Raw genomic sequence first — 23,470 nt, 5'->3', positions numbered from 1 at the left:
TGTCGACGAGGACATTCCGGGTCTCCATCGGCAGAACTATTTCTGATGCGCACCGCATCATCACAGGCGTTCCTCAGGGTAATATCCTCGGGCCCCTGCTGTTCAATATGTTCACTTCTGACTTGCCAGCACTCCCAGGAGGACGCACTCTGTCTCTGTTCGCAGATGACACATCCATCATCTACAATGGTAGAGTGATCAGAGCCCTCACATCGAAGCTCCAATGAGGCCTGAATGTCCTGACAGAATACTGATTACCTTGGCCTTACACTAGACAAAATGCTGATTTTCAAACGGCAGATCGACAAAACTGTTACTAAGTGCAATGAATTACTCAAGTTACTTACCCCTGCCGGTCTGGGAGAGTTGTGCTAGAACTCATCATATCAACCTCCAGAGAGTCCAGAACAAGTTCCTTCGAATGGTTCTGGACTCTCGTAGGAGAATGCGAAATACTGAGGTCCATCGTCTGGCTAAGATCAAACCGCTGAATGACCGCTTTGATGAGTCGTTGGAGAGGTACAGGGCGCGCTGCTTAGCATCTGAACACCAGGTCGTGCGGAACTTGGTCCATTAGGTTATACAATTTGTTATTAGGTTAGTTAGGTAGGGTAGTAAATTATTTTCAAATTCAAATACCAGAGCTCACTAGAGCCGACATATAAACTAGAATATTAAATTTCAAACCAAAACGCAGAAAAAAACACACATAAAGATGGAGAGCCAAAAAGGCTGAGCACTTAAATGTAAAAATATTGTTAAATAAAAAATAAATGGAATAAAAAGAAAATGTATTTAAAAAAATGGTTGTCCGAATCGTTTCGTTTTAATATCGCCTCCAGCCTAAATGTGCATTAATTTGTTTATTTTTTTTGCCGCCCAGGAGGCAATTAAATCGCACCGCACCGCAACGAATCCCTGTCGTAATGACGAATTCATTTGCATTTTGTTCGTACTTTGCAAAGACACTAGTGTCCTTTAATCCGCGAAACACACTCAAACCGAGCACAAATATCCTTAACCACTGTTGCTTCGGCTCAAAGAATCAATTTTTAACGCTATTCAACTTATCAATCCGGTCCGATTACCGAAAAGTGTGCAGTGATATGCTTAATTGCTTACTATCAAAAACCTCTCATACTCTGTTACCAGAATAAAGTGTTTTTATTCGTTATGAAGGGCAATTCGTTGACCGCGGCTAAAACTAATTTTCTTGATAGCTATCAACGTGCACCGGTCAATCATTTGACCAGGTTGATAAGGTGAACATTTTTGCATTATGTGCGTGAAAAAATGTAAAGTCACGCTTCTCACTACTAGAGATGTCGCAAATTAATCGATTAATTCGATTATTCGATTAATCGTTGTGATAATCGATTAATTTCAATCGATTACTTCCCAACGATTAATCGAAAAAATCGAGAGTAATCGATTAGTTACTAATCGATTAATCGAGATTTTACGACAACTCTTAGATGTCAATTACTTCGATTAATCGATTCATCGTTGTGATAATCGATTAATTTTGAATCGATTACTACTCATCGATGAATCGATTCAATAATCGTCAAGAATCGAGAGTAATCGATTTGTTACTAATCGATTAATCGAGATTTTACGACACCTCAACTTACTACTCAATGAAAACGGGCTTGGTAGTCATATGGCTACTGCTTCTGCCTCATACGCAGGAGGTCGTGGGTTCAATCCCAGGTCCGTTCCATTCTCCTACTTTGTATCTTTCTCTATATTTCTCATGTTCTAGCAATCGCTAGAACTGGAAATGGACTTCCATACCGTTTCCATTTCTATCCCTATACCTTCAACTTGACTATTCTAGCAGTAGCTGCTAGAATTGGAAATGAACTAAAAAAAAGCTCGTTTCCTACATCCAATTAGAAATTCCATCAGTTGCTTTCTTCTATCTATAACATTGGCAGCTCGTTAACCAAGACGAACCTCTGCCTCTCGAACCTAACCCAAAAATTCCAATAAATTCCGTATGATCTCGTGGCAAGTGCAGAGGTATATTCGGCTTGCAGTGGGCGAGTGATTACATCATCATTTCCTCCCCTTCCCTACATTGACTTGCATTCTGACGTGGCAGGCGCCAGTATGACCTAACAAATGAGATCACCAGTACTTGTACATTGAAGATGAGTGCTAGTCCCAAGCAAACATCTATTGGTTCTCTGTGCAAGAACAGTATAGTACAGTACAAGACACGACCGCAAAATGACAATCGTTCCGATTGATCTTTTTACCAAAGCCATGCGATTGTGTTTTGTACTTTATTCGCGAATCAGCTATATTTTGTATAGTATGTAAGTCTTGAAAATAACTGAATGATTTTCCATAACGCAGCACAGCGTCAACGGAAACGACAGGATTTGATATTTAACCCATATATTTTGTATCAAATATTTCCGTTTCCGCTGAATTACGTTTGGGGCTCGAAAGTGACGAACCCAAAATCAGAGTCTTGAGAAACAATTTCACTTGGCTACCTTGGCTACGACGTCAAGGCAAATAAACAGCAACACATCCAGAGCAAGAACAGTGCGAGAAAATTTTACTGGAGTGCTGCTGACACCGACGACAGCCACTTGATATAGTTTGCCGCTGAAATGCTGCTGTTGCAGGAACCACCGTTATGTCCGCTCTCCGTGTACACTCACCTTGGATTCTCGCGCAGAAATGACTCGAGAGCACGAGACACGGGTCTTTTTATACCCAGAGGAAATTGGGCTTTGGGCCAAAATGCCCGTAAATTGCATTAATTTGATGTCCGTGTTAGAAATGCATGACTTTGGTCGGCTTTGAATTTGTTACTGGGTTTGGCAAGAATTCAATTGATTGAACTGAACTTGAGTTGCGTGCTATTGCCTACGCAATGCGGTCGGGTCTGAGCTTGACGACCGACTGGCAAATAGCTCACACAACCTCACTTGATCAGTACAGTTGCTGATGAAGAATGTGTATAGCCGCCAGACATTCTAAATACTCACGCTCCTCTAATGTGGACGTGTACTATACACATGTGGAAGTATTGGCTTGAGAAATGGATTGCGAGTGATTTGACTATGCGTCCAATTTGGGAATCTCGAGCTCGTTCAGTAGCCTCTTGGTTGCGAAGGCCGACGGAGGTCCTTCGTAGCTTAGTTGGTTAAAGCACCAGTCTAGCGTACTGTAGGGTCATGGGTTCGAGTCCCATCGAAGGGAAAGTGGTTACCTCCAATACATTTTCCAAATCAATATCTTCCACATAACGTACACAATGTACTATACATTCACATATGAGTTTTCATGACATTGTAAATTAACGTCCAAGTCGGGTGGTTTAATTCTCGGAAATTAACTTTGATTGAAAAGAAATCAATACCAAATTTTCAAAACGACTTATCTGCTTTTGTAAACAAAGATTCAAACGTCGATTTGACGAATCTGATAGCACTCACATCAAGAGGTGGCCGAAGCCTTTACCTACGTGTTGATGGTTCTGATTTGCGTGGGAGTGCTATCAGATTCGTCAAATCGAGGTTTGAATCTTTGTTTACAAAAGCAGATAAGTCGTTTTGAAAATTTGGTATTGAATTGAAATTTTCAATTTATCGTGAATAGTCGAAAGTTTCAATGAAATTAGCAAATGGGTGGAAAGTTTCCGATTCGATTGATATACAAATGTCTGCAATCCATCGAGAAATAAATGTGCTATTAATGATCAAAATCTTACAGATTTCGCGACGGTCTTCAATTTTGGAGTCTGATTTGACACCTACCCGAGCAACAATTTCCATGCTTCTTGGATTTATTCAATTCTTATAGCGGATTTAAAATAGCCATCACCATAGCCAGTTGCTCAGTTTTATTGTCGCTGTTATTGCTATCAGCAAACCTCTCATAACCATGCTCAAAAAGCTTCAAACGTCAAACACCTATTGACCTCATGAACAGCTCTATGGTTGTGATAAAGAGCCTAATAAATCCTATTCACAAAGTTCGAATAAATTTATTATTTTTGGTCGTAAATGAGACAAATTAATAATTCCAATTAGAATACACAGGATTTTGTTTTTACACGATTTTTTTTCGCTCGTGTGACTTCAATTTACCACCAAACACTTCGCAACATGTTTCAAAAAATCCAGGATAAATCAAAGAAAAATCACATGATAATTGATATGCGTTAAACATTTAGGATGAGTGGAAAATTGAGAAAATATAAATCGTGTAAAAACAGAATCCAGTGTATTTGAATTGCAAAGAGTTTATAACGGTGTTTAATAAGATCAACATATTTCTGATCGAAATTTAAGATGGCCATGTTGAAAACGAAGACAATATTTTCACCGCATAATCCACTTTTTTTGGTAATTGATTTGTATTAAAAATATATTGATGTATAAAATTAAAACAATCAGTGGAGATTTACGATATTGCTGTTATAATTATTTGAAATTGAATGCCCAAAACTACATTATATTGAGGGCGCGTTGTGTTTAATCTTATTTTTCCATTATTGCTCTTCCAGAGAAAATTTTCCTCTTTCCGGTTCAATTTTTAAACTACCGCAGCTGTCAGTTCATAATTTTTCTCTGCTGTTTGGCATGGCATTCTACGATGACAACGCCAAATATCAGATTTTTGTTTCAGTGTTTTGAAGATTTTCAGGCTTGCGGTAGAACTTTGACAGCTGCGGAAGAACTTTACGGAATCCGTAAAATGAAAATTTTTGAAAAGATCCACAATAGCTTTCGGCAGCCCTTACTTTGCACCGTTCAATGTGGAAAAACGATCCATAAAAAAATGAAAAACGATCCATAAATAACATCTGAATGTTCCATAAAACGCTACCATAAATCCATAAAATAGTTCGAGCGATTCCATAAAGAATATTTTTATGACCCATAAAACTTTGAAAAATGATCCATAAAAACTATATATTGATCCATAAAATTTAAAATTTGCGCAATTTCTATCCTGATGATGATTCATAATTTCAGCCATATTATCCATAATTTTGGTCATATGATCCATAATTTTGATAATGTGATCCATAATGCTTGGAAAGAAGGCCAATGAAACTATATTCATTGATCCACACATTTTATAAAATCTATGGATCATTTATCAAAATTTATAGATCATATCACCAAAACTATGGATCATTTGAATAAAGTTATGGATCAAATTATGGAACGATAAAAAAATGCGCAAATTTTAAGTTTTATGGATCAAAATATAGTTTTTGCCTTTCTCGTACAACAAAGTTGTACCAGAAAGGCTTTCATTTCACTCCCAAAACGTACTTTTTATAGAGCGCTTGTAGACCCATAGTATTATATACCATTCGATTCAGCTCGACAAACTGAGCAAATGTCTGTCTGTCCGTGTGTGTGTCCGTGTGTGTGTGTGCGTATGTGTGTGCACATTGAAACATTAGCCAATTTTTCTAGTACTAAACCTGAATCGATTTTGCTACAACAAGTTGCATTCGATGGGGAATGTTTTCTTCTTGTTCACTATTGAGTTTCATAATGATGGCACTTCTCAAAAAATAGTAAATATTCAAAGAGTTATGAGCCATCATTATTTCGTAACAAATAAGCTATCGATTTTCTAGGTTATGTTCTCCCAAGACACAATTTATTCGAAACCGGCACACTGACAGCATAGAATACACAGCTTACACGGAAGAAAAAACTTCACAAAGAAACATAGAAACCCATTAATGAGTTAAAAAGTACCTATTTTAAGATTTCATGTATACACTGAAAATTCTCGTTTATTTTTTCAAAATGACCTAAGAAACATATTTTCATGAATGAATTTTAATATTGCGATCAACAGACCAATATGATAGCTTTTGATTGCAGTACACAAATTAATTCATGAATAAAAGGTGACAAATGTTCTTTTTAAAAGTTAAGCGTCATTTCTGCCATTTCTTTCCTCTATGGGCCGATGTGAGCAGTGAGTAGTGAAAAGTGAGACGTGAGAAGTGCGAAGTGAGGAGTGAAAAGTAAGAAGTAAGAAATGAAAAATGAGAAATGAAAAATCACCAGATGATCCGAAATGAAAACAAAAATGTTTTTCCAAATTTAATCTAGACTATCCTTTGAAAAGAGCTGAAATTTTTTTGCTAATATTTTCAAATGGATATAATAGAAAAACGACGCATCCCACAAAAAAGTGTTGTATGGGTGACCATCGCAAAATCAGTCAAACTTTCTAGTGAAAATATCGGAAACAATCCAAATTGAGCCCTAAACTGAAAAAAATCAGTTTTAAAATTTTAAAGTCGATTTGCGAAAAAACGCCCTTTTTATTTAAATGAAATTTTGTCTCAATATAGGTGATTATGTTCCCTACCAACCGTCCATACATCGCAAGCTGGGCACTCTTAAGGAAAAAAAGTTTTTCTAACAAAAACTTTTTCTTGTCGGAATTATTTTCAGTGTATTTTCATCTGAAATTAAACCAATGAAAGCCATCGTTATAGAACCCCAAGCAAATCTATTTTTATGATACATTGTATATAGTTTGTTTTTAAATTAAGAGTAATATTAAGAAGGGGTTTATATCTTCAAAAAAAATATTATATTCCATTATTAGCTTCTTTAGTTGCGACCAGTTACGACCAAAACATTGTACTCTGCCTGACTGTACAGGAATACTTAATATGAGTATATTATGTATACATAGGGTAAAATGCCCAATAGTGGACCCCCTAGTAGCGAAATTTTGCTCTTCCTGGCATAAAGAGTGGAAATTTTCAAAATATTAATTTTGCGTGACATCTAATATCAAGCTCTGCATCTCGTCTTCACGATACATACATAAAACACTCAAATATTTGACGTTATTCGTTGAAACATTATAAAGGCTGACTGAATTCGCCCTATAGTAGACCCCCGGGGGGTCCATAATAGGAAATTGCTTCCCTATAGTTGACATTTCATTTGATTTTTATGTTCCGTTTCGAGACGTTCTTCTTCCCTATTATGGACCCCCCAAAATATCCATATAATGGACACTCTTGTGTTTATTTTTTAACAAATTGTAAAAAATCATCTAAATTTACTTTCCATAGCATTTCCAATGCATGTAATCAAATCATAGGACTGTAAGGTAGGTTCTCCCGATGGAATTTCATAGCAAAATGTTTAGATTGTGCTGTAATAATGCAAAAATAGCTGAAGGGTCCACTATTGGTTGGGGGTCCACTATTGGGCACTTTACCCTATGTTAAATCCACCCCTTAAAGACACTGAAAAAATCAATTCCGTCAAGAAAAAGTTTTTGTTAGAAAATTTTTTTTCCCTTCAAAGTGCCCAGCTTGCGATGTATGGACGGTTGGTAGGGAACATAGACACCTATCTTGAGACAAAATTTCGTCCAAATCTAAAAGGGCGTTTTTTTGCAAATCGACTTTTAATTTTTTAAATCGATTTTTTTTAGTGTAGGGTTCAATTTTGAGTTTTTCAAAAAGTTTTATTAGAAAGTTTGACTGATTTTGCGATAGTCACCCATACAACACTTTTTTGTAGGAAGGGTCGTTTTTCGATTATATCCATTTGAAAAAATCAGTAAAAACAAGTTTGGCCCTTTTCAAAAGATAGTCTGAATCAAATTTGAATAAACTAAGTATGCACTTTTCTTTTAACTGCACTTCTTAAATATTGACCAATAAATTTACAAAAAGTCAACTTAAACAATCAGAACACTTGCAAGTTCCCAAAAAGTTCTATTTTGGCTTTAGGACCCATTCACAAATTACATAACGCTTTAGGGGGTGGGAGGGTGTCTGTCCGAGGTTACGGCCCATACAAATTTTAGAAACCTTCCATACAAAACATGTTACGAGGGGGATGGGTGGGGGTTGAAAATGGTCTATTTTAGCGTTATGTAATTTGTGAATGAATCCTTACGCATTTTATTACATTTCCCGCATAACTTTTCAAAAGGACCTAAGTAAATTTTTTTCATGAATTCTCGCTTAACTTTTCAAAAGGACGTAAGTAACATTTTTTTTCATGAATTAATTTGAATACTGCAATCAATATTGTGATTCTCGAGATATTATAGCATTTTGCTCATTCACCTCTGCCTCCCCGGATAAAAAATATGATTAGAATATTATAAATTTTACTGTTACATCACCATGTAAAACATAGAAATTACCATTGAATGTAATGGAATTTTAACAACTAAATCACATCAGAGACAATTGTTTTCCACGATTAAATGAATGGTAAATGGGACTTTTACAATAAAAAAGGGGGGTTGTTATGTATCTTTACAATAAAAAAATCGAAAAATTTTCATACAAAATTCAGAGCAAAACAATTGATTCTTCAATGGGGTGATTTCGAAGGCCAAAACAATAGAAAACAATGTGTTTCAAATGTTTTTTCTCAATTTTTTTTTTATTGTTTTACAGTAGAAATACAATGGGATTTTAAATAAATTTCACTTTCACTAAATTTCAATATTACAATAAAAATACAATTCAATTTAATGATGTACAATTTATTTTATTGGTACTATTTCAATTTAGTTTTAAATTTTATTTGTAATCAGTAAATTTAAATTTTGTTTCATTTTTAATATATTTTTAAGATAATTCTACTTCAGTTTTAATTAAATTCAATTCAGCTTTAATTTAATTTTAATTTGATTTTAGTTCAATTTGTGTTCGAATTAAAATTAAAATTATTAGTGGTATTGTTAAGTGCGTTAACTGCTATTCAGACCGGGATTCATAAACGTAGATTTCAGTCGCCAATGATGCAACCGGCTATCCAGTTTTCCGCGAGCGGTAATGGCCGCCAGCTTGCTTGCGGTTCAGTCTCTGATTTGACGTGTCTGGAGGTCAACTGCACCCACCGCACCGAGCATTCTGACCAATGTAGCATATAAGAAGATGCTGATTCAGTGAATTCAAGCCTTCTTATATACCACATTGATCAAAATGCTCGAATGGTGGGTGCAGTTGACCTCCAGAAATGTCAAATCAGAGACTAACCCGCAGGCAAGCTGGCGGCCATTACCGCTCGCGGAAAACTGGAAACTCACTGAAGCCGCTGTAACTAATGCTGCTCGCATTTTTTTCCTGTGGAAGACGTAAATTATAAGATCATGTCAGGTTTCTTACAAAAAGTATAAGCCGAGAAGAAAAACAAAAGTTACCTGTTTAATTTTTTATTGTATCCCTTTGGTGATATAGCTCGATGATAGTCGCCGAACGATATTGAATCATCAGTGATGGTGGCATGCAGCAGTGTTTTATCATTAATTCAATTTCTGAAAAGGAACAAGGATACATGTTAATAAAAAAATCTGCGAACTGCTTCGGCGGTGTAAATCAAGGGACCCCTTCCTGAAGGTCTTTCACGTAAAAAACAATAATGTTACTAGGCACATACATTCCAAAACTTATTAATGTTATTGCTTTTTGGTATGGGATCATTCATCAGATGGCATAATGAATTAGTGTATTGATATTTTCGAATAGGTTGTTGCTTATAAGGTTTTAATTTATAAGTTTTTTTCTTTACGTGTTGAAAGATTTATCCCACATCAAAATGATCCGGTATCATGATGATAACACTAATATAGATAAATACCTTGATAGATACTCACCACGGTACAGCGGGGAATGATCGGCCGTTGCTTGCTCGCAGAATCAGTATTGTCGGCGTAGCATCAACTTAGAATTCGGAAGTCGGGACTTCCGAACCGAACTTTCTTCCGAAATGTTATCTGTCAAACTAATTGATGTGTTGTTTAGCGCATCTTTAGGCGAATCCAGCACACTACTTCCGAAGTTGGGAGAAAATCTGTATCTGGATCTGGATCTGTATCTGGAGAAAAATCCAACTTCGATATAAAAAGCGTACTAACTTTGTACCGGATAGACGATTATAAAAGAAACACTTCGTTTACTTCGTCTTCTCACGTCTCAGCTTCTCACTAATCACAAACAAAATTGTACACGCTCATCTAAATCCAGTCATTCTCCAAGTAAAATTAAAAGTGAAAGATTTTGTTCCTTTGAATTTTTAAATTTAAATTGATCAGAACATGAATATTTCAAGACCTGCAATTAAAACATATATTTGAAAATCGGTAGAATTTTCATGTAACAATGAAAGTTATTGTTATTTTATTGTTTTCAATTGTTATTCCATCAACATAATGAATCAATGAAATATTCTAAAATTATACTTTTATTTTCTTTAAAACGGATTATCTGATCACCGAGATGGAATACTTTTATAATTTGTTTAATTTTTGGATGAGCAATATAAAACATAAGCGAACAACTAAAATATTATAGAATGTATCGGTCACATTTGAATGTATTGTACTTTTAAAGTAGGTACAATAAACCGTGAAAAATCTACAATAAAAGTACAATAGATTGTATTATTTACCATACAACCAATTGAATTCCAATGGATCATACCATACAAGGAACTGTAAATTTTTATCCGGGTCGCTTAGTTGTGCGCCGCTAAGGTATTGTGTCATATTATGGTACTTTACTCAATTTAAGTGTAGAATATTACATCACAAATTAAACATAATTGCACTACTAATATCCACTTAAACAATATCCCGAACGCAACACAGGCGAAAGAAAAGCAAAAAACTACTAAACCTCGAACAATTTCACTTAAAAATATCTTTTCGTAAAGGGACAACAATATGCTACATACCTTACAAGCGAATGTGGAAAAGCTTACCGAAAGCTCACATCTATTTGACATTGGTTTATTTACTTTTTGCATGGCGCACAACTCGGCGCATGGGACCCGGCGCGTAACTGGTGAGCCAGTATGCTAATTTTAGAAAAGAATCGCAATAGCTTTCATGTTGTTCTGTTGATTGCAGTACTCAAATTAATTCATGAAAAAAATGTTTCTTAGGTCCTTTTGATAAATGCGAGATCTATAGTACAGCAGAAAGTCCATTGCTGATAAACGTTCATTTCGAACAATACACCGCAGATTGCTGGTTAATTTTTTTTGACATATACTCTGTCTCGCTCAAACCAACAGCGAATAATCTAGCGACTACTTTAACGAACTATTTAAGGAACAGCTACTTTAACCGACCGTGTCCATTTAGCAAGTACGGTGTTGAACATAATCTGGAGATTAAAATAACACTTAATAAAGTTTAAAAAAACTTAGCAAGTAACCGCACAATATTGAGTAAAACAAATTAAGGGTGTAGCATTTCTGCATGCGGTGAATAAATTGCGCACCGTGTATATAACTGACAGCATGAATGTTTGTGTTGCTTCTTTCGTGCTTTATTGATGATGCTAACCTCTCAAGCAAAGTTTTCCAAAGCTTCAAATGTGGAACACGAAAACTAATGCAACGAACACACACGCGCTATAGAGACCCGAAGCCGATGACTTCATCCGCTCGCCTCAACACAGCTGTAAAAGTTTCGTCGTTGGAAATAAAAATCGCATACCTACGTACATGCTTTCTCGTGCGCTCGTTACGTTTGCTGCCATTTTGTTTCATGCTTTGGAAGGAAAGAAGAGGCGTGTCATTAAGGCTAACTGCTTTTTGGTTTGGGTGGAATGATGGTGTAGTTTGGGCATATGGGTGATTTGAACATAACGTTCGTTTTCATACACCTCCTTATTTCCATATTATGCGGCTTTTTTTCATTTATATTTATGTGAATTGTTGGTTTCATTTTCACAAATGTACTTGTACAATTATTACACAAAGGGATGCAAAATCAATGTATGACATACAACTATGTAGTATTATTGAACTTTAATATTACATTGGTGAAAAAACACTACGTGGGAATCAGGAAAGTTGGAAACATATCGAATTTTAATCCATATGTATTTTTCAAAACGCGCCGTTGCGCTAATTATTGTATTTACTATCGCATATTTGTAACATATGCATTTTTTCCTTTCTCGTACAACAAAGTTGTACCGAAAGGCTATATGATTGCTAAAAAACTTGATAGAAGGCCCGGAGACCCATAGTGTTATATACCGATCGACTCAGCTCGACAAACTGAGGTGACGTCTGTTTTTTTTTTGTGTATGTGTGTGTGTATGTGTACAAATTTTGTAGGCACACTTTTTAGAACTTAGAATTATCCGATTTACTCGCAACAAGTTGCATTCGACGGGGAATTGTTTGCTATTGGAAATGGGCCCGATCATTGCTTTTCGGAATTATTGAAAAAGCATTGTTTTCCCCAAAGGTCCCCTTGAAAATTCAAAGAACAATTTGTTTTGAATGGTGGCAAGGCAAAAATATTAAAAATGATCGAAAAAATGTGATCTATTCCCCCAAAGAGCTTTTTTGACCTTTCTAATGTGATTTTTTCAATATATTTTATAATGCACGAGAAAGGCATCATCACTGCTAGGTGGATTAATCTGGGTTTTTATGGATCATTTTCCAAAGATTCATGGATCATTTGTCATATTTTCATGGGAAAATAGCAAGAATTGTATTGTTTCTCTTGACCATGTTAATGGAACATATTTCCCAATTAATTGCTAAATTTTAGCTCAGTTATGGATCGAAAAATTATTCTTTATGGAATTTCATTAACTATTTTATGGATTTATGGTAGCATTTTAAGGAACATTCAGATGTTATTTATGGATCCATCTTTATCGTTTATATGCAAAAGTATGTTTTGCCATAGCTTTCACCGTGAATTGGGTTTTTTAATTTTGAAAAACATTTTTTTGCCTTTCTCGAACAACAAAGTTGTACAGAAAGGCTATAGGACTACTCCAAAAAACAACTTTTGATAGAAGGCCCGGAGACCCATAGTGTTATATACCGATCGACTCAGTTCGACGAATCGAGGTGTTGTCTGTATGTGTGTATGTATATGTGTGTGTGTATGTGTACAAATTTTGTAGACACACTTTTTGGAACTTAGCATTACCCGATTTACTCGCAACAAGTTGCATTCGACGGGGAATCCCATTGTTTGCTATTGAAAATTGGACCGATCGAACATTGTATTTCGGAATTATTGAAAAATCATTGTTTTTTCCCCTTTCATTGGGTCCCCCCTTGGAAAAAAAAATTTCAGAATCGATTTTTTATTTCAAGTGTGGTGGGAATGCATAGTAATTAATGCAAAAACATACAAAATGATAGAAAATATGCGATCTATTCCCCTAAAGTGCTTTTCTGACCTTTCTTATGTGATTTTTTCAGTAAATTTTACGATGCACGAGAAAGGCATCATCGCCGCTAGGTGAATTAATCTTGGTTTTTATTCATGCGATAGATTACCCTTTTTCTGAGCTACAACATATTGTTTCCACACTCATAGACCCTAAATTTGATCAGTACATTCAAAGTTAATTGCCTATATGCCGGGTATTAAGCCACCCGGAGTGGAAATTAATTACTATGTCTGAAACTTGATTATGCATATGTACAACATGTGATAGATTTAGTTCGGAAAAGGTATTGGAGGTAACCGCCCTTCGGTGAGGTTTGATCCCACGACCCCAGTTCGCATGACAGGTGCTTTCCCTACTAAGCTACGAAGGACCTCCGTCGTCCACCGCAGCTTAGCGGGTACTGATGAAACCAAATTCCAGCACCAGGTACCAGCCGATCTCTCGCAATACATTTTCAGAACTAACTCTCTCAAATGTATTTTGTACACATCATATCAACCAAGTAGGATGGTATTTAGTATTGTCCGGCTCCTACACACTTGCTTCATCAGCAACGGCGCTCAATGAAGTAGGGTTGTGTGAGGTTGTGCCAGTTTGGTCGTCAGATCCCAACACGACCACACAAGCGAAGAGATCGCCACTCGAGATCAGTACATTCAAAGTTAATTGCCTATATGCCGGGTATTAAGCCACCCGGGTGGAAATTAATTACTATGTATGAAACTTGATTATGCATATGTACAACATGTGATAGATTTAGTTCGGAAAAGGTGTTGGAGGGTAACCGCCTTCGGTGGGGTTTGATCCCACGACCCCAGTTCGCATGACAGGTGCTTTCCCTACTAAGCTACAGAAGGACCTCCGTCGTCCACCGCAGCTTAGCGGTACTGATGAAACCAAATTCCCAGCACCAGGGACCAGCCGATCTCTCTCAATACATTGTCAGAACTAACTCTCTCAAATGTAGTTTTGTACACATCATGTCAACCAAGTAGGATGAGTATTTAGTTTCAGACATATAGGCAATTAACTTTGAATGTACTGATCTCGAGTAACGATCTCTCTTCGCTTGTGTGGTCGTGTTGGGATCTGACGACCAAACTGGCACAACCTCACACAACCCTACTTCATTGAGCGCCGTTGCTGATGAAGCAAGTGTAGGAGCCGGACAATACTAAATACTCATCCTACTTGGTTGACATGATGTGTACAAAATACATTTGAGAGAGTTAGTTCTGAAAATGTATTGCGAGAGATCGGCTGGTACCTGGTGCTGGGAATTTGGTTTCATCAGTACCCGCTAAGCTGCGGTGGACGACGGAGGTCCTTCGTAGCTTAGTAGGGAAAGCACCTGTCATGCGAACTGGGGTCGTGGGATCAAACCCCACCGAAGGGGCGGTTACCCTCCAATACCTTTTCCGAACTAAATCTATCACATGTTGTACATATGCATAATCAAGTTTCAGACACCTAAATTTGATGTTTAAAAACCATTTTAAAAGTATTTGAAAATTTGACTGCTCACAGGTTGACAGCTCGGGCCATAGTAAAATAAAGTTAGGGGTGTTCAAGGCGCGAAATTATAGATTTTGAAAAATAATTTCAAATAGTTCCTATGCACCAAAATTCATGAAATTTTGAATTTTGGCTCAGTTTTTATAATAGATTCAAGATATGTAATAATCTCAATACCCCTAAAAAAACAATTCGAAGGCGCAATGAAAAATGATCCTAAACAAATATTATTTTGTAATCATTCTCATCATTATTTTCATCAACAATGTTTATTGTTATTATTATTATTTTTTTTTTTTCAAAGATTTGTTTTTTTAAGCTTTAACCTTCCGGAACTCGCATACTCCTGGATCACCCGGTGCGAGTCCCGGAAGGTTAAATCAAAGTTCACGCTGTAAAACCATTAATTTGAGCTTGAAACGAAAAATAATATTCTACATAATTTGAAATGATTGCATAAGCGACCCCAAGATACAAAACCAAAAGGTTGATGGTGGAATATCGCGTTTTCAGTAAAGATTGGTCAAAGTAGTTTATCTTCACGTTGAACAAAGGAAGGCTGATTTGTTCGGAAATTTATATTGGTGGAATAGAATCTGAATCCAAGCATTCTATGAATCATGATATTTGAAAAGGCCCAGATAGGAAACAAAAGATGATAGAATTTCAAAGGTTTCAATCCAAATTTCCATTTATTGATTAAAATTATTGGTACAATCTATCTATATATATAAAAACCAATCTATGTATGTATGTTCGCTAACTACTTCTGAACCACTTGGCCGATTTCAACCAAATTTGGTACACACATTCTCTATCCTCAGGGGAAGTTAACAAAGGGGGTGGGAGGGTCATTTAGGAAAGGGGAGGGCTTTGTTTAGAAAACGAACAATTATGTGTAACTTTCATCTCCCAGGACCGATTTCAACCAAATTTTGTACATATTCACTATAAGGAAACAATCATATGAGAGATTTTGGGAAAGGGAGGGTCTGGAGGGAGGGTATTGTTCAGAAAACGGGTAATTTAGAGTAAATTCTGAACCCCTGCACCGATTTCAACCAAATTTGATACACACATTCTCTACCCTAAAGAAAAGATAACAAATGGGGTGGGGCGGTCATTGTAAAAGAGGAGGGTATGGGGGAGGGTTGTCTTTATAAAACGAGCAATTCAGTGTTACTCCCAACTTCCAGTACCCATATCAACCAAATATTGTACACATATTCACTAAGAGAAGTCGATCACATGGAAGTGTAATTTGGGAAAGAGGGAGGGGTCTGGGGAGGGTATTGTTCAGAAAACAGGCAATTCAGTGTTTCTTTTGAACCCTGGACCGCTTTCATCCAAATTTGGTACACACATTCTCTATCCTAAGGAGAAAATAACAAAGGGTGGGATGATCATTGGGAAAAGGGAGGGTAAGGGGAAGGGTTGTCTTTAGAAAAAGAGCAATTCAGTGTAACACCCAACTCCCAGGACCAATTTCAGCCAAATTTGGTGCACACATTTTCTATTCTAAGGAGAAGATAACAAAGAAGGTGGAGGGTCATTTTGGAAAAGGAAAGTTATGGGGGAAGGGTTGTCTTTAAAAATGAGCAATTCAGTGTAACTCCCAGGATAAATTCAACCAGATTTGGTACACTTATTCTCTATTTTTGGAAGATGTTTATTGAAAAGGTAGGGCCAAACAAAGATATAAAAATATATTGATACAAAGGTTCAATTCTATGAGCGGTAGATCTACCTCTGTGGGTTTCGTGCTACAGCATTGGACATTTTAATTCTATAATTTACTTTTCAGTCCCTAGCAAAGCCGGATACATATAGCTATTAACTATCTATATATCTCGGATACTTATTCAACGTATGTGACGTATGTGATTTTGTAAACAAAAATTTAAACGTTGATTTCTGCAATCTGATAGCACTCCCACGCAAACTATCGCCACATACAGGTAGGGGAGGTTTCGGCTACATGTTCGTTGTATTGGTTTGCGTGGGAGTGTCATCATATTTGACAAATCGACGTATGCATCTTTGTTTACAAAATCACATAACGTCGTTTTGAATAAGTTGCCGAGATATATAAAACTCAATGTTTGTATGTTTGTGTGTGTGCTCCAGCCTAACTTCTGAACCCATTATTGTATTCTTTAGTTATCGATCAATTCAACCCTTTATCGAAATCATGGTTAGTCCAGTGAAAAGCAATGATTGATGTCTTTACTTCTGGATGGTGAATGTGATCCCTTCATTAAAAAATAGACGTTTGTTCGGAATAAGGCATTCGTGAATATTTTTCTTTTTTACAAATATACTTTGCCCGGAATAAGGTGATTATGGGTTTGCCCCCTTCTTCAAAATCAGTCAATATTTTCAAATGAAATCTTCCTTCTTTTAATCAAATGATCAAGTATCAATAAGAAAACACAACTCTCCTGTTGACCAATTGGTTTATTCATTTTCCGATTGTGAAAAAAAAACTGCAAACCAAACTGGCAATTCCGAGCAAGGCCGGGTACATAAAGCTAGTATGAATTATAAAAGCTACAAACTCTTTTCAAGGATATACGAAATCAGAAAATGCAGTACGGGCCAGTTTTGCTGTTATGTAGTAAGATTTTGGCAAAACGGATGAAACCTTTTCAGGACGGAGAACTTATTATGGAATGCATGTCGGCTGTTGTTGACATCGTTTCCTAAGGAAACAGCCTTCTTCAGTAGCATTAGTTTGCGCGGAACACGGTCAAAAGTACAAGTTCTCGCAGAAGATTTGAAAGCTACTTTACGTGAAAAAGCCGCCAGCTTCATATTCTACTCTCTCGCAAAGGATGAAAATACTGACGTTAAAAACGTGAGAAAGGTGGCATTCTCCATGGTCATTTTCGAATGACAGAGAAATTGGCAGCTTTATTCCCAATGCAGGGAACAACTAACGGGGAAAACCTGAGGGTTGTTAAAACCTGTGTAAAAGAACTTTTTTTCTCGAGAATTCTTTTCTTCTCGAAAACTTAAGTGACTTTACGATTGATGGAGCACCAGCAATGACAGGAAAGAACAACGGCGTTGCGACAATTCTAAGCAAAAAAAAGCAATTACGATCTGTAATCCTCAACTATTGACGCTCGTCATTAAGACAATCGACTTTAACAACGTTAGGAAACCAACTATAAATTATGTTAACGGAAATGAAAGTCGAATACGGAGACTTGCTTTTTTTTGCAAAATATTTTCTGGCCCGCTAGCAAGTGTGAATTCTAAAAATTGGCCCGTGGATTAAAAAGGTTGGGCAGGCCTGATCTAAAGAGAGGGCCTCTTGGCCATATCTTACTCTTATAGTGGTCATTAGAAGGTTGTCGTGCAATAGTGGGTTGTACTGTTAGATCTTATAGTTTGATCGTGAAAACCATTGCTAGAGCCCAATAAAGCTGAAATGTTGCTTGGGTTGGGGCCCTCCTTAGCCGGTCCGGTCTAGCGAATTTTCGGGTTGGAAATTTCCTCGACTTCCCTGTGCGTAAAAGTATCATCGTGTTAGCCTCATGATATACAAATGCAGAAATGGTAGCTTAGCCTAGAAACCTCGCAGTTAATAACTGTGAAAGTGCTTAATGAACACTAAGCTGCGAGGCGGCAATGCCCCACTGGGACTTACTTGGGTAGTTTCTTATGGTAAAACGTCGTCCAACGTCAAAGTAAATCTGTACAACACTACCGAGTTAAATATTTGAATCCAATTTGACATTTTGTTGGGTTTCTCAAATGATTTCATTACAACTTGCAAAACCCTACCAACTGCTTAGATATTTCATTCCATTTCATTTTTCCTTTCAGCAAAACTTTCCTTGTAAAACTGGCTTATGGCTTCCTTTTATTGTTCTCAGTCGCTATTGTTGTCATTTGTGTGAAGCGCATCCACCAGACTTTCTCGATCAACTACCAACCTCGTAACCACCCATTCTACCTACCGTCCAACATGATGACTTCATCTGCTAGCATCTTGTTTTTTTTTTGTTTCACTCCCGTGGAAGAGTTTTTGCTTCCCACCCACGACGGTAATTGTGACGACGATGACGACGAGTTGGTGGTGGCTTCCGGCAGTTTTAGTTTCGCGCAAAGAACCTGTTTACACTGCTCATTGCTCTCCAGATCCCCCCCTTCTTCCGTTGATAAAAGAGCGATGCTGCTCCCTGCCTGATCCAATCAGATCAACTGAACTATAAACTATAGACCGAGACACGGTGCACGGCAAATTGGGGTGCACCTGTTTCCCGCCGTGATTAACTTTCCGAACGAGGCAGCAGCACAGATTTCGCAAAGGTTGATTTTACCGGAAAACTTTTCGATCAGTGATTTTTTCTATCATCAGCGCTGTTCATGTTTATGTTGGTTGCGGTTCATGCACCGTTCGTTCGGTGCAGCCACGATGTGGTATTTTATTTAATTTCCTCTTCTACTAATTGTGAGCGAAAACGTGTTTTTTGCAGGGATCATCTTATTCATTGGGAAAAACTATTCCGTCAAGATTAGGTAGGTACAAGTTTGAGAAGTTTATGCTTTGTGATGGTGGGTTTTGTTGAAATTAGTTCTTCGGATTAGTTATTCTTTGAAAGACGGTATATTGGTATTAGATTATTTGGGTTTAAAGATTTAAAAACGGTTACGTTAAGAATTTTGTGAAAGGATCTCATTAAAAAAATCTTGGTTCATTATTTGGGAATGTTTTTCTCTTACTTATATATTCGCTTGTTAATAACTAAACTACCAAATTACTCAACAGGTAGTTTAGTTACCTACAAACGATATGAGTAAACATGCTTGGCCCAGTTTTATTGAAGATCTCATGCTCCGCTTCGTTCGGTTACGTGTAGACTCTTACTTAAAGATTTCTTGTATAACCATGGACAAAGCTGTAAACCTTAGCAATGAGAAAAAGTATATGAGTTTCTGTTTCAAAACTGTCAAAATTATTTAAATCGGTTGAAAATTGTTAAATTATAGAAAATATCAATTTAGCAGGAACACGATGTCCTGTCAGCCATCCACGTGGTAAAAAAATCAGATGCCCTCCCGTCCCTCCTCTTATCACGTGATTTTCTACAGATGCTACATTTATGGAGCTCTTGAATATCTCGAGTTTCAGCTTTCAGCTATAAAGTTCATTGAAATATCATCTTGAATTTGAAAAAAGAACACGTCCCGTCGGCCGCATAAGGGTTAAATAAGTTTGTTGTTTTTGTTTGTAAATTTCTAGCTTTCCGCTACGTCAAGTTTCCAAGGATTTTGTATTTGTCTGAGAGTGATATGTCTTTGGTTAATTGATGATCTTCGTTAAATATATGTTCAGCTACTTTAGATTTGAAATGATATGTATCCTTTTCGTTCTTTGTTTGCCTGGTTACTTCTGCCAAATGTTCTTTGAACCTCGTGTCTAGTGTTCGTTTTGTCTGTCCTATGTAGATTTTGTCACAGTGTGAGATATTTTTAAACTCAGATTTTCCTAATGCTCAACAGGGTCTTTTGTGCTTCCAAGTAGTGTCTTCAGTTGTTCCTGCTACTGAAAACTAATTCGATCAATTTTCTAAATTTAGAGCGTAATGGTCTGGTTATATTATGGTCAAAATTAACGGATACTCTCAAATTCATTTGTTATTGGTGATAATGTAGTTAATGATTTTCTGTACTGGGTTTTCTATGTTTGTTATAGTAGCTTGAATAGTTCTAGTTGAGTATCCGTTTAGTCTAGCTGTTTCAAAATGTAATTTAATTCTTCTGTTTCCTTGACGCTAAGTGGAAAAGTCTCAGTCTATGTATCATGTGTTGGAATGCGGCTGCTTTGTGTTGGTGTGAATGGTTTGAAGTGTTGGGTATAACTCTTTGTGTTTGTGGTTTTCTGTAAATTTCAAAATTCATTTGGTTTGATTCTCTAACTATTAAAACATCCAAAGGAGCAATTTTCCGTCTTTCTTGTTCACAAGTGAACTTGATATCCCTATGTGCAGAAGTAAAACCTTGATAATGCTGTACTTTTTACAATAGCTCATTTTGAATAAAAATCATTGTACGCTTGATTCTATTGTTGTTGATATTTTTTTACAAATTTTTTTGAAGTAATGGATAATTACGATGAAATCAAATGAATTTATGTATAAAACAGTTTTTCCTGATTTATTGAAATACATTTCTGAAATGGCAACTGATTTACCTATAATAATCAAATATAAAAATTATGTACATCTGCAATAAATAAGGTTTCACAATCTAACAATGTTCATTAGTGTTAGAAAAGCTAAGTAAACAAAATATTAGATCTTACACGTCAGCATAGTCTTGCAGAGTCAATGTTAGATAAAATTCACAGATGAACATTGAACAGTAAATCAGAATTGAACAAAATACTAACATCCGTGTGCAACTGGTTGGGTATTACCTCTAAACATTTGTATCATTGATCCTTTCTACCTGATTCATCGTTACGACTAAGACACCAAGCCTAGATTCGCATCCTCAAAATAGATGCACTTTGATGGGAATTCGCCCAAAAACAACAAGCAACTTTTTTCCATTCAACACAACAAAAATTCGAAAGAAAGAAATATATTGCATAATGCAAGCTCGATCATCAACCAAAGTTTCCCTGAACAAGGAAACCTGATCGTTTACCATATTGTTCGGTGAGCATTCAAAGTCAAACGGGAAGATTATTTCATACTTTCGCTTGCGACGATAGAAATTCCTCGTAAACCAAAACGAGTGACGATGGGGTCGGCGACGTGCGCCACCATCCCGCCAGGCGCGCTTCCACATGTTCCTGCGGTGAAGGATGCATTCTTCACGTACTGTGGCTACGAGCTCGTTCAGGAAAATCCGCGGGTGCTCCATCATCAGCGTTGTCGTCGTCTTGCGCCGAAAGGCAAGGCGAGCTTGCGAACTTTTTTGTTTTCTTCGCGCACTGTCTCTCTGTGAATTATGGAGCACAGATGAGCGTACCGAGCCGCCTCGCTACGCAATAGGAAAACGGAATCATTTTTTCTCGATGTAGGGTTTCTTTTTCCGGCCTAACATGCATGACTGCATTATTCATGATATTTATGACGGAAGCAACTTTTCCTGAATTTTGTGGGCTGTTAATACTGCATTGGGGTTCACTTCTGCTTAAAATAGCTATTCGTCTAAATATCGTTCAAAAAGCTTTTATTTGATTTAAAATAACGAGGTGCAGCACTCATTTCAGTCATAGCGATTTCCATTCGGCATATCCACAAAACCAGTTCCGCCTAGCAAAATTTCACTCAATCTCTCATTTCTCTCTCATTCTCTCTCGGACGGTAGAAAATGCACGTAAACAAAAATATACACGTTCCGACAACAAGATCCAGATGGTATCATTCATAATCATTTTATTTGGTATATTTGGATTATACCTCATCCATTTTTTTCCAAATACTTAAAAAATATTTTTTCACCTTTTGAAATCGAGATATAAATAACATGATAGCGTCAACATATTAAACAGTTTTCCTATCAACGATGAAGTCATTTTCATTCTCCTGGCCTTTTGGCAGCACGGTGCGCTAGAAGTTTTTGGCGAGGTGATTTTTGTTCGGTTTGAGCATTTTTAAATGTATTCTAATTATATTATATAAGTTCTAGTGATGATTCTGTGATTAGATTGAAGTGCGTGTGTGGAGCATTGGTGTAGTGATTAAAAGCTTGAAGCAATGATTATAACGAGCACTGATTTTCAGGTAGGTGTTTATTTGATGATACCGTTTTGTAAAGTGGAAAGAATCACTCGGCTCAGTGGTGTGGCGATCAGGTAGTTAAATCTACATTTTTTTTCTACAATTGGATCATTAGGAGTAAAACAAGTGATTGAAAGATATTGAATATTGAAAGATAAATGGGAGACTTTTAAAATTATCAATCATAAACCTACGCTTCCAAACAGTATAAATCATTAGTTTTCTGTGTAGGAGCCGAACCGATCCATAGGCCCAAGTGATTTACCCTATCATCGTTTTCCTCGTTTCTACGATTCGCTAAAGAAATGTTTCATGTTTCTCAGCTAAACAATTTTCCTTTGTACCATTTCTATTGCGGTAATATGTGACTTTTTATTCGGGTTGGAGAAAGTAGGGTTAAATGTCCTTTTGTTCCTCTGATTGACAAGTAAAGAATGATAGACATAGTCATCATCGTACGATGGTTTCCAATTATGTCGTTTCATGACGTGCCGAATGTGAGAGCACAGAGGTGCTCTTCACCATTCCGTGATTCGTAGTGGTTTCCAATGGTGGGATAGCGCGGAAGAATCACACGGTCCACCTGCATGCGAAAGTTAAAAAGCAACTCCGGGTCGTACACTGCACATGGAGCCTGGTAGGTGAAGGTGGGTTTGTCATTATCGCTCTTTATAAATAAAAATTTTGGATGAAATCAAATCTTACAGAGGAAGGGGAGGTGAAGAACGAAAAATCCCTTACGTAATTAGTGTTCGGCCCTTGGCCCCATCGATGTCCCTTCGACTGTTTTGTTGTTTGATTCGATGATACGCGGAATAAATTGGTGTGTTATTTTCATACAAGTGTACAAACGTCTGTCAAATAATGCGTAACGAGCTGGAGACGCAATAAATGAATAAATTTTAATTACGTTTGCTTGAAATGTTCTTGATCACACGATGAGATATATGGAATCAGTTATCAAATGTAAATGTAGAATTTTATTTATGTTTCAAATTATTAT

At 36.7% G+C, this 23,470-nt stretch overlaps 1 long non-coding RNA gene across 1 annotated transcript; it reads right to left on the bottom strand.

The window, feature by feature from the left end:
• Positions 1 to 9,072: 9,072 nt before the first annotated feature.
• LOC134203875 (uncharacterized) lies at positions 9,073 to 9,950 on the bottom strand. The gene is made up of 3 exons (XR_009977727.1): positions 9,646 to 9,950; positions 9,193 to 9,306; positions 9,073 to 9,115 (listed from the first exon to the last, which is right to left on the bottom strand). It is a non-coding gene; the product is annotated as an uncharacterized LOC134203875 (long non-coding RNA).
• Positions 9,951 to 23,470: the final 13,520 nt, after the last annotated feature.

This window comes from Armigeres subalbatus, unplaced genomic scaffold, assembly GCF_024139115.2.
Source record: "Armigeres subalbatus isolate Guangzhou_Male unplaced genomic scaffold, GZ_Asu_2 Contig279, whole genome shotgun sequence".
Lineage (NCBI taxonomy): Eukaryota > Metazoa > Arthropoda > Insecta > Diptera > Culicidae > Armigeres > Armigeres subalbatus.
Note: the sequence above shows the minus strand (reverse complement) of the source record. Positions and strands in the feature narration are given on the sequence as shown.